We start from the raw sequence: 12,657 nt of genomic DNA on the forward strand, positions 1-12,657 counted from the left end.
CAGCCAATCTACTTCCATGCATCAACCCCAGTTTCCTTATGGAGTATTAGAAGAAAAGCCATATGTTCAGCTATGCAAGCAGCCACATAACCTTGTTTCTATCCCCCTTCTATCCCATACTTCTCCTGCTCTGTTTTGTTTTTTGGGGGGGTTTTGTTTTGTATAATTTTTGATACAGCCCTAGTGTGCCTTTCCTGTTACTCAGAAACTGCGAGTTCTTGGGAACAAGGGTTGGATATTTCCATGTTTATACAGCATCTATTCTAGCACAATGGGCTCCTGATCTTGGCTGAGACCCTTTGGTTCTACAACAATTGAAATAATCTCTTGAGCTGAGCAAGGTGTGGTGTGTTGGGAGAGAAGTTTCCTAGTTTCCTAGTTTCACAGTTGGTAGGGTCGGAAGGGACCTGAGCAGATCATCAAGTCCGAACCCCTCCCATGGGCAGGAAAGAGTGCTGGGGTCAAACGACCCTGGCTGGGTGATTATCTAGCTTCCTTTTGAAGACCCCCAGGGTAGGAGCAAACACCACTTCCCTTGGAAGTTGGTTCCAGATTCTAGCTGCCCTGACCGTGAAGTAGCACCTCCTGATATCTAGCCTGAATCTACTCTCAGTCAGCTTATGGCTGTTATTCCTCGTTACTCTGGGTAGTGCTCAGGGGAACAGGGACTCTCATAGCCTGCTGATCCCCCTTGACTAGTTTGTAGACGGCCACCAGATCCCCTCTCAGCCTTCTCTTGTGGAGGTTGAACAGGTTCAGGTCCTGTAGCCTCCACTCGTAGGGCCTGCCTTGCTGCCCCCTGATCATGTGAGTGGCCCTCCTCTGGACCCTCTCAATGCTGCCCACATCCCTCCTGAAGTGCGACGCTCAGAACTGGACACAGTACTCCAGCTGCGGCCTGACCAGTGTTGCATTGAGGGGGAGGATCACCTCCTTGGACCTGCTCGTGATGCATCTGTGGATGCAAGACAAGGTATGGTTAACCTCCCTGACCTTGTCCCCACATTGATGGCCTATGTTCATTTTGGAATCAATAATGACACCAAGATCCTTTTCTGCCTCTGTGCTGATGAGAAGGGAGTTCCTCAGCCTGTAGGTATGCTGCTAGTTCTTCCTCCCTAGGTGAAGTACCTTGCACTTGTCAGAGTTGAATCCCATCCTGTTCTCATCTGCCCACCCCTGTAACCTGTCTAGATCTAGTTGCAGCCTGTCCCTCTCCTCCAGCGTGCCCACTTCTCCCCACATCTTAGTGTCATCTGCAAATTTGAACAAGGTGCTTTTCACCCCCTCGTCCAAGCCATTGATTAAGATGTTGAACAGTGCGGGCCGAGGACTGAGCCCTGCCCACATCCCTCCAGGTCAAAAAAGACCTGTCCACCACCATTCTCTGGGTGCGGCCCTCCAGCCAATTTGCAAGCTATCTCACTGTGTAGGCATTGCCACCACAGTCACTTAATTTCTTAATGAGAATGGGGTGAAAGATAGTGTTGAAGGCCTTCCTAAAGTCCAGAAAGGCTACGTCCACCGTGACATCTGTAATAATGCAAAGAGTAGGTTTGATGCCCATTCATTCCGTGTGCGCCAACCTCTTCCTACTACTCTGTGTCAGGGTTGCATCCTAGTGCAAGGGTACAGAAGTTAGAAAAATGTTAAGGAAGTAGGGGGAATAGTAGGGAACCTCAGAGAACTGGTGATCTGTATTGTGTAGATGTCTGAGCCTGTATTTACAGTAGAAGCACTTGACCAGTGAGCAATACCAACCTATTATACCAGCAAAGCACTCCTAGTGTGGATACAGCTATGCCAGAAGACCTACAATTTACACCCATGGAGTAAAATTCTTCTGCCCAGGAGTAAAACAAACTACACAAACAAAGAACTAATTTTTTTGGTGCCGCCACCAGCTGTGTTAGTCAGGGATCACACCCCGCCATGCTCCTGATCAACACAGCTGGGGTGATAGAAATGTGTAATGCAGACCTGACCCCAGACTGCAAGGGGAATAAAAACCCTCTTTGAGTAGGGTTGTTATTATTTGGTACTGCGTACTGACAGTACAGGCAGCTAAGGGGAGTTCTTTTATTCACCTATTTATTGTGGAGCTACATGGCCACTTGGGGGTTAATACTCTTCCTTCTCAGTAGTTGAGTGACTCAGGTGGGGCTAATGAGCACTGCTTGCTTAGCTAATTAGAAGAGCTGAAAGCAGCATACTGCTGTGCTGGGGGTGGGGAGACTTTTGCAGAGGGAATAGTGTGTGGGTTTTTATTTCCAGGATTTTTTGTCCAATAAAACCTCTGGCAGGAGCAGCAGAGTACAGATGGGGAAAGGCAATAAGAAGAGATTTCTTAGCCACCAGATTGTCCTTAATCTAGGGCCTCAGAATGAGACCACATGGAGGCAGGAGTGAAAGAGCAGGAAGTCAGGGCCACGTGCTTCCCTCCACATCTGGATTTTCAATGTTCAGTGTAAATTAGTGTAGAGAAAAGCATAGGTCCTGCCTCCACTCAAAGCTTACCTCATTTACATTCTTGTAACAAATACCAATCACTGTAGCATCCTGGTGCAACACCCTGTGGAAGGCCTGTGTTCACGCATCTGTCAGTATGGCTAAGGATGATTCTTTGTGAAACTCATGTTCATAAGCCCATGTTACTTCAGAACAGTGTTAGAATCATCATCCACACAAGATCCTTATTGATCCCAAAGCACGTTCACACACATACCCATCAATAATGTACTATTGGAAAGGCAACTGCCTCATGGTTGGAATAGGGCCACTGTTTAATAGAAGTGAGGGAGGATTGATCCGTAATGAAAATGGCGGAAGAAATTTAGGAAACTGTAATGTAACCACCAGTAGTAGCAGTGCTGCAGTAGCACCTAGAGACCCCAACTCTATGTACAAGAGACAGCCCCTATGCCAGAGAGCTCAGAGCGTAACTACTCAAAACACACACAGGGTGAAGACACTCGCCCAAGGTCCCACAGTACAGTAGCTCATTGGCAGAGCCAGACATAGGTTTGGGTCTATAGCACCATAATCACGTGCCCTGTCCCCTGGAGCATGCTGCCTCTCTACCAATCCTTGCAGAATTGGAATATACTCAGGACCCTACCACTGAAGCTTCCCTGGTTTCAGAAAGGACTTTTGAATTTCAAACAGTTGGTACCTGGTTTTCTCTCTTGCAAAAGACCACACCTCAAGAAGCAAGGGGCTAATGTTGTGAGGGCCACTGTTCCACGTTGTACGTAGAAGAAAGAGTGCCACCTACTGGGAATATCTTCACAGCAAAATTAACTTTTACTACTCATACTATCTAATGAAGTAGGTTGTAGCCTAAGAAAGCTAATGCCTCTGAATGTGTTAATCTTGGCATACACAGGATTACTCTATAAAGGTCTTCAACCTTTTTAAGGAGGAGGTCACCTTTGGCATTTAAAAGTAACCCAAGATCTACTGTGCACTGCTGCCACCTCTTCCCCCCTGCCCAGCAGGTAAGTCTTTGGGGAGGGAGGGCGAGGGGCAGATTGAGGCAGAGAGAGAAAAAATTGTTTGGGGGCATACCTCCCCAGCAGGTAAGTCTCACCCGGGCAGGGCCCCACTCAATTTACCCCTGCTCCTGCCTCTGCAGGACAGTGGTACTGCACCTCAGGGGCCTTGATCTAGCCCCCACCCCACAGACTGACCGGCTGGGCTGGGGCACGCATGTACATGCACGATGGGACTCAGCTCCCCACCCCAGCCTCAGATTGACTCCAAGAGGCTCTGAGATCTACTGGTGGATCGAAATATACTGGTTGGTGACCACTGGTCTGTAATGTGCAATTCTGCATTGCTGTCTGCCTAACTTCAGACTACCATAACTAACTACCTCTCTACTCCTCTCAGGTTAGCCTAGCTCAAGTGATAGTGGCCACACTGTAAGAAAACATCAAAGCTGCTGTATCCCCCAGGGCATTACACTCATTCACATGCCCACTTACAAGTTGGGGAAATAATCCCTGGTTCTTTGTGCTGCAGCAAACTGTGAATTCTTTCTCTGTGAATTGTGGGGGAACTTCCTCCTTTCTGGGCACACACAGGGCATTGTGAGAAGGGCCTGGAAGACTCTACTGGAGCTAGCCTGAGCCCACAAGACTGAGAGGCCTTCATAGCAACTGATGAATTGTACTAGCTTAAATACCAGCTTTTACCTTCCGCCAGGCCATCCAGTTTGAGTTGAGAGTACCTTGCCCTCAAGTTAAGGGGTTTCATGTATGAATAATTTTTGAGCTGGGACAACACTCAGGTTATAATTTTGCAGTGAAGGTATACCCTGAGCCGCCAATACCACTTCTTGGGTGTGTGTCCAATGGTGTGACAATATGCAGTCCCTGAGTGTGATAGCATGCTTGTGAACTCTCAAGTATGTGAAGCAAATGGTACCCCAAAATGACTTAGTCTGTTACACTATCATGCTTATCCTAACAGAACAAACAAGACCATAGCTATCTTTGAAACAAGGCATCTGCTGAGCATGTCTTTCATTCAGAGGCTTGTGAATTCAACCCCCGCCTCCTTCCCTGCATGCTTAGCCAGCCATTCCCAGCCCGCTTGCCTTGCTGATCTTTTAAATACAAATTAGAGGAAAGAAACAGCTGCAACGTTAAGGTGGTTATTTTGCTCCTGACTGTTGTGGGCTGCACCTCCCTTGCCTCAGACTGGCTGTTATTTAGTTCCTTTAATGTTGTTTTCTCCCAGCTTTTTCTTTGTTTTATTCCTAAGAAGGAAGCGCATCATTACAGCTGGGTTTTCTCTAGAGCTGTCCTACCCTAGGTCATTACTTGGCTTGTGAGATCCAATGAGATCGCCATTTGTAAGGCCACAGGATCTGTGAAAAAGCAGCTAATCAATTCAGAAAATCATCTGGGTGGTAACCCTACTGTCAGCTTATTTTCTTCCCTTCCACTTAGACATCAAACTGGCTGAAGAGGGCTCTGGGGAACAGGGCAGGCACTGAGAGCTGCTTCTCTGCAGACACATCTGTGCCTTTCATCAGCAAAGCTCAGGGAGTACCACTAACTGGAGAGAGAGAAATCTCTCTGGAGCTGATATGCTTGCCATCTCTAGCCTTGTGTTCTGAAGAGAGCCTGCCCAGTGGGGAAGCAAGTGTTTTATAAGTGGCTAATGCAGTTGCATTGCTTGGCAGAAACTGAAACATTATATTTGGGGTGGGGGAGGCAACATGACAAAATAAACAGAAAATAGACAGGTAAAAGAAGAAATTCACATTAGTAAGCAGGCAAGGGGTGCAAAAGTAATGATAGATCAGTGGAGTGTCTTGGTATAGATTACACGCAAGTATACTATAGTGTATATGTGATATATGTAATAGCATTAACCCCAATAATCACTCTCATCACTTTGCTTATATTTTATGTTTCCCTTTCCCCCACTCCTTGCCTTTTGTTTCCTTTGCAAACTTTGCAGGGATGAGTCTTTTGGTGCTACCAGAACATTAATAAGTAGATGTATAATTAGACAATCAGCTACTTGTTGGTCCCAACCCCAGGGACTGACAGTCAGCTGATTGTTGGTCCCAGCCCCAGCACTGCACTGGAGCCAGTTCAAGACTGCCAACAGCAGGCTTGCCCCCTGGATCCAGCTGCAGGAGTGGCACCTTCTCCTTGGTTTGATTCCCTATGACTCCTTCTACCTGCTACTGAGACCTGGCTTGTCTCAGCCTGCCAGGGACAGGCACTCCTAGGCTTAGCAGTGCTGGGCACACAGTGGGGAAGACACCGGGTCTGGGTGGGGGTTGCAGGTCCTCGCAGGTGGATGTGCAAGTTGTGTTGCCTGCTGCCAGGGTCAGTGTTGGGGGGGGAGTATGAGGGAGGAGGAGGCACATCCAGTTCCAGCCTTGTCCAGAGCAGGTTAAAACTAGCAAGCATCATCATGCAACTGCTTAAACTATATTTTAACTTTTAATACAGCATGGTAGTGCTTACTACACTCCAGTCTCAGATAAAGCACGTGCTAAGTGTCCTGAACAACAAGGTCCAGAGTCTGTAAAAAATGGACTCGTAGGATTCCATGTTTGTCTCTTAGCTGCTCCAAAGTACATTTCCTCAATTTACTATTAAAATGATGTTTTTGTACTTTGCAGCTCCCCAAACTCAGAGTGAGATCTGAAACTTTGTTAGGTTCTTTCTTCCCTATGTATCATGCTTTAAGTCATAACATTCTGCAAGATAATTTTAAAACTTTCTTTCCCCTCTGCAACCTTATGTCTTTACCAGGGTTGCACGGATCTAACTAAACATGCATGTGATGTGATGAAGGCCAAGAGTTTAACTGGACTCAGAAAGGGATTTCATATTTGTATAGATAACACAAATACATACAGACAAAAAAGCACATGTTAAAATATATACAAGACTGCTGAAAGCTTAATTCTGATTCTGACATTTGGGGGTTAAGAGGATATTTCTTCATGTTGGAAGGTTATCTTATAACTGCCTATGGCATACTTTCTTACACCTTCTTCCAAAGCATCTGATGTCAGCCACTGTCACAGACAGAGTACTGGGATAAGTGGGCTGTTGGTCTGACTCAGTATAGCAATTCGTATGTTTTTATTTAAATATATAAACCAAATATGCATGAACCTGTCCCTCCATTGCAGTAGCACAGGAATGGCTAGACTCTAGGTTAGGCCACGCCAAGCTCTTGCTTCCACCAATGACCAGCACAAACTACTTCAAAGGAAAGGGCAAGATCCTTACTGTAAGCAGGCATAGGATAACCTGATACCCACATGGCCTTAGCTTGATCTACCCCCGTTAGAAACTGGCTTAAACTCTTAATGCATGAGATTTAACATCACTTCAATGTTCCTTATGGTTATTAATGATGATACTCTGGCTATTCTTGATAGCCATATATATGTCTAATCAGTTTTAAATCTTGTCCTCAAGGACTTCCTCCAACAGTGAGGGAACAATGTAATGAGAAAAAGTATTTCCTTTCATCAATTTTAAACATCCTCCTTTTAATTACATGGAACATTCTCTTGCTCTTGTATTCCAAGACAAACAGAACAGAAACTCCCAGTCTGTCTTGTCCATATTGTACATTGCTTTATCTACACCACAACAAAATTATTCCTGTCTGCTAAACATAAGGTGAGGGGAAGCTAAAAAGAACTCGTGGGCACTGAGAATTCATAGCTAGCCAGTGGAAGTAGCCTTGCTGCTTCGAGGTATAATTGTGGCCAGGAGTTTATCAGGATTCAGAAAGAGACAATAATATCCAGAGTGTGAAATGTAAATGCATGGTTATGAGAGAAGAAAAGTTGTAAGTATAAATAATAATAATCATATACTTATCCTTTTTTGTACAATTTATCAGCTGCAGGGTTCAGTGCTTTACAATGCTGGCTAAACACTACTTGCTCTATAGTGAACTGGGTACCTCTGTTTCCATACTGTGCTCCATACTCCCCCCCTCCTGCTTTAGCTTTAATCTTTTGCCCACACGTAGCATTAACCTTCTTGCCCACTTATGCAGGCAGATGGGGCAGAAATGCCAGGCAGTTCAGAATTTGCTCTGGTATTGCAAAACAAGATTTTCTTAAGTTTGAGCACAAACTAAGTTCGGCTTCCAGATGTCTGCTTCCTACAAGGACAGACATTCCCCATTACTTCTTCAGAAAGTGCTTCTGGTTTCAGTAATGGGGAGGGCAAGTGGGCAGCTGCTATTACAAGGAACTGTGCCTTAGGAGAGTGCAGGGGAAAGGGCAGAGCTTTGGGCATGGGGTGGAGACCTATCAGATTCAGAGGGGTGGGACTAGAGGTGGGAGCAGGTGGTGACTTGTTTATCTGCTCAGCTGTTGTGCGGCCTGAGAGAGACAGAAGCAGCTGGGAGAAGGAAGAAAGGAGCTCAGGGCCTATCACTCTTTCTGCCTTACAGGTTTGTAACCATCGCAAAACAACCAGAGAACAATCCACCTGGGACAGAGGCCTTAGCCTTGTCTGCGCTCCCTGGGGCAGATAGTAGGGCATGCTCCTATAGGGTTCCTCATGTGCCTGCCCTTATAGGGGCTGTGATGTGTATGGAAGGGGGTCAGGTTAGGGTTATCTCGAAGCATGCACTGGGATATGGCCATGCAAGTACCCTGGAAGCATCACCTGCTGGGTGCCAGGGGTCCTAGCAGTGGTTTCTGGGACATATATTTCCATGGACTTATACAAATACCTTGGCCAGGTCCCCTGGGGTGGGACAGCAATGCTCTCAGAAGCATGCTTTATAGGTCCACGCAAGTACTGTGGCAATATCTTTTGGGGCTCACCAGCAGGGGCTCTGCCATAGGGCAGTAGGTGCCATTTTATTGTCTAAAGCTATGCCAAGCAAAGCTTTCCTTTTTCAATAACAAAGAGGCAATGTAGCTAACATTATTGATGTTGCTCATGCCTTAGCATGTCTAACACTATAGGAAAACACTGAGAAGGGGTTTAATTTGTTTAAATGGTTTTAGACAAGGATAATATAACTCATCAATAAATGCCAGTTTTTATTATGTTTTAATTACAAGGTAATTTCAACAAGCCAGCCTTGTTCTGGCTGCTCAATATAGCAAATGTTGATTTTTAAGTGTGCTTCCTCCAACTTCAATGATTAACTTCTCTTACATGTATAGGAATTGATAAGCTGCTAGGGAGCTTGGTGGGCTTGGAGCACAAAGGGGTACCCTGACTGGCAAAAGGTCACTCTGCTTAGCAATTAGGGCGTTTCTTCACTGAACCGAGTGATGCTTTTAGGGTGGCTAGAACAGGCCTGAAGGCTGGATGGAGCCTGTTGTGTTACCCCACACATTGGCATTGCTGTTGCTAGTGGGGGCTACAGGCTCCAATATGCAGTGGTCCACCTTCATCTATGTAGTCTTTAGGGCTGCTTTTGGTTTGTTGTAGACATGTTAAACCTGACCTTCCCAGTCCTAAAAAGTTCCTGTTGTGGCAATTATTTAGTCTGGAAACTTCTAGACCAAAGTCTTTGAATGCACACAAGCTGTGCATTTTGCCTTATCAACGTGTTTTGAAAAAATCTCCATCTTAATGCTGAGGAAGAGAAAAGGAGACTCTAGCAAGGCTACTGGTGAATTTTCATGAGTGCTGCTAATCAAGTACTCCTGTCATTGCTGATACCCTTTGGCACCTGGAGTGAGGCCTGAATACTATTTAGAGCAAGAGTGGGCTGAATCCGGTCCACCGAGGGGATTTTGTTTGGCTCATGGCAGGTCCCTTGGTCACATCGAGCTGAGCTGGCAGCCTAGGTTGTGGTGCATGTGGCTGGTCCTGCCACCCTCACGTGCAGCAGGGCTAGAGTGGCGCAGCAGCTGGACTCGCTTCCTGGCAGCCCTGGCAGCAGTGGCTCCTTCTGGCTGCTGCCACCACTGGACCCAGCCCCACTGCCCAGGCACCCTAGCCTGCCTATCCACTAGGGGCAGACCTGGACAGGCAGGGCATGCGGCAGAGTGGATGGGATGGGGCTATGCATGGATGGGGAGCAGGGTTCAGGAGCGGGACAGGAGGGAGAGGCCTGGATCACGGGGTGGGATCATGAGGCGGTGACAGCATAGGGCTGAGGCTGGGGCAGAGCCACGATCCACCTCCCACACACCTCCGCCCACAGAACTAGTGCCAGTTGCAGGGGTGTGTGGGGAGCAGACTGTGGCTTTGCCATGGCTCCAGCCCTGTGCTGTCACCGCCCCACAATCCCAGCCCCAGCCCTGCCTGTTCATCCTGTTCCTGGATGCTGTTCTCCGCCCATGGTCCCATCCCAGCTGCTCAGCCGAGTGTGGAACAGAGCCACTTAGGGAGTTTTGGTGAGCTGTTTTGCCGGGACGTGGGGGGCAGCCATACTGATGCTGACCTGGTCTGTGACAGCTCACCAAAACTCTTTTATGTCCAAATAATTGCCCACCTCTGACTTACAGGATGCACCTGTTTCTGGTCCAGTTTGCACCTGTGTAAATTAGGAGACTCTCTGCTAAAGTCATTAGAGTTAGTTGCATTAGTATAAAGCGGTATCAGGTCTGTTCAAACAGTGTTATTTCTAGCATAGGCAGTTTATGCATTCATTTGCTTCACTTTGGCAGAATCCTACTTCCAGGTAGTGAAACTTCACAAAACAACCTCACAATTGCAAAGCAGATGATATTGCATTTCTAGCTGTGTCAGTAACATCCAGCCCTTCCTTTTCTAGGGGCGGAAACAGTCAAGAAGAACTTGCTTTCAAAGAAACCAAACCAAATTCATAATACATACACGTCCAAGGAGGATTTGCATCTAGTATTTAAGAAAGATTTTTTTGTGTGTATGTGCGCAGTTCTGTCTATAAAGTGTACCTGCTATAACTGGTGCATTATATGGTTGTGCATCTTACAGTTTTGTGTTGCATGCATGCCTAGGCCTAGGGTAACTATGCCATATTGATGTTGGTTATGATGTAGGTGGTTCCCAGCCATGCAAGCAGAACAAAACACTGTTGAAAGACTGATGAGTCTTGTATACTCCTTAAAATGTTTTCCTTAAAAATATTATTGCTGCTGTAAATGGGAGGGGCCACTAGTGTGGGTCTTGTATCAGATTTCCTTCTCTCACATCTATGCCTGCTTTGATAAAGATTAGACAACATGGTGGCTGCTAACACACCAGGGAAAGCTTGGATTTCTGTGCATGCTAATGCTGCACCTGATGGTAGCAAAGATGGGGAAAGCTGAAAGGCAAAATCATAGCCTTGAGGTGCCACTGGAGATAAATCTAAGGGACAGGCTCAAAGGCAACTACATCACATCTGTTTCTACACATGCATCACGTGATCCTGAGGCAGTGCACACGTGCCCTCTGCACTGCATATTAGCACAACCTAACAAGAAGTGAAGAAAAAGGATCTGAAACTACCCAGCGTTTGGGTGGAGAGGGTGAAAAAAAAAAAGGCAAAGAATATTACTACCACTGCTGGGATTCACAGCTCTGCTTTTGCAAAAAGCTATCTGTCAACATTCATTTAACACAATGATCCTGAGAGGTTAGGAACTCCATTTTCCAAGTCACATAAAACAGCTAGACAGCTGTACAGTGGGTACATCTACAGTGTGATGACTGCTGCATGTGTGGTTGTTTACAAAACAGCATCATGGTTGCAAAGCAGATGAAGCTGCATTGCAGTGTCAACAGCAGAGCAATGACTTTTAAAGTAGCTTGCTAAAGTACATGTTAGTACCATTGCTCTGCCTGCAAAACCCACCCAAGAAGGTGGGGAAATATTTGGGCAATTAGTCTGTATGAAGCCCAAGATTGCCAGTTACCCTGCTTGCTGTAAAAGGCATAGCAGGGCAGCTCTGTGTCCCAGGCAGTGATGCATGGAGCACCACTGGTGCTGCTGGTAGTGCAGCGAGCCTGGCAGCTATTTTTGCCCAGTAGCCCTCCCTTCAGTTACACTAGTGCTTGCAGTCCCTGACCTAGTATAGAGCCAGATACATTTACACAAGCTACAGCATAAACATATCCAGTGTCTATTCACATCATGTCACCACACACATCAGAAGGCTAACCTGAGGCTAACAATGCCTCAGTAGGGTTGCGTTAGGTAGCGTTTCCCCTACATAATGGAAACTTGATTGACGATCCTCCAAGTCCAAAGGGAGGTAATCCCAACATGGATCAAAGGGGGCAAGAGTGTGCAAAAGCCCCTATGGCTCACCAAAAACATACAGGAACATCTCCTAGCTAAAAAGGAGGCGCACACCCAATGGAAAGGAGGGGCCATCACCAGAGAGGACTATACCTCAGTTGCTCAGGGCTGTAGGGGGACTGTTAGGAAGGCCAAGGCAGAGATGCCCAGATCAAGGATAACAAGAAATCATTTTTTAAATACATAGGGGGTAAAAAGAAGGTACTGGGTAATGTGGGGCCTCTGCAAGGCCCACGAGGAAATCTGGTCATCTCACTAGATGAGAAAGCTAACCTATTTAACAATTTCTTTGCCTCAATTTTTCTGAAGAGGGACTGGGTCACCCCCCCGCCCCTGGGACCCCCCGCAGGCTCCAGAGGAGGCGCACCCAGGACAAGGGGCAATGAGCATCTAGTTAGGGAACTTCTGGAGGGACTGGATGTATTCAAATCAGCCGGTCCAGACAATCTCCACCCCAGAGTGCTGAGGGAATTAGTGGAGGTCATTACGGGACCCCTGGCACAGCCTTACAAGCACTTGTGGTGCTCTGGAGTGGTGCCAGAGGACTGGAAAAGGGCCAATGTGGTTGCCATCTTCAAAAAGGGGAGGAAGGTGGACCCAGGAAACTGTAGGCCAGTTAGTCTTACCTCGATCCTGGGTATGCTTTTTGAGAGAATTATCCTGGCGCATGTCCACAAGGGGCCAGCAGGGGAGATTATGCTTAGGGGTAATCAACACGGGTTCATTAGAGGCAGGTCTTGTCAGACCAACCTGGTGGCCTTCTGCGACCAGGTCACCAAATCCTTAGACACAGGGCTAGCAGTGGACGTAGTCTTTCTGGACTTTCTGAAGGCCTTTGACACCGTCTCTCACCCCGTTCTCATTAAAACCTGGGGGGACTGTGGTGTTGACACCTACGCAGTCAAATGGGTCACCAACTGG

The 12,657-nt window shown here is 46.9% G+C and overlaps 1 long non-coding RNA gene across 1 annotated transcript in view; it reads right to left on the bottom strand.

Annotated features, from left to right (window-relative positions):
• Positions 1 to 9,756: 9,756 nt before the first annotated feature.
• Positions 9,757 to 12,657, bottom strand: part of LOC109316456 — a 17,617-nt gene continuing 14,716 nt past the window's right edge. Inside the window, exon 3 of the long non-coding RNA XR_002102846.1 lies at positions 9,757 to 10,029. This is a non-coding gene — a long non-coding RNA (uncharacterized LOC109316456). The remainder of the gene's footprint in view (positions 10,030 to 12,657) is intronic.

This window comes from Crocodylus porosus, unplaced genomic scaffold, assembly GCF_001723895.1.
Source record: "Crocodylus porosus isolate Cpor-Errol unplaced genomic scaffold, CroPor_comp1, whole genome shotgun sequence".
Taxonomy (NCBI): domain Eukaryota; kingdom Metazoa; phylum Chordata; order Crocodylia; family Crocodylidae; genus Crocodylus; species Crocodylus porosus.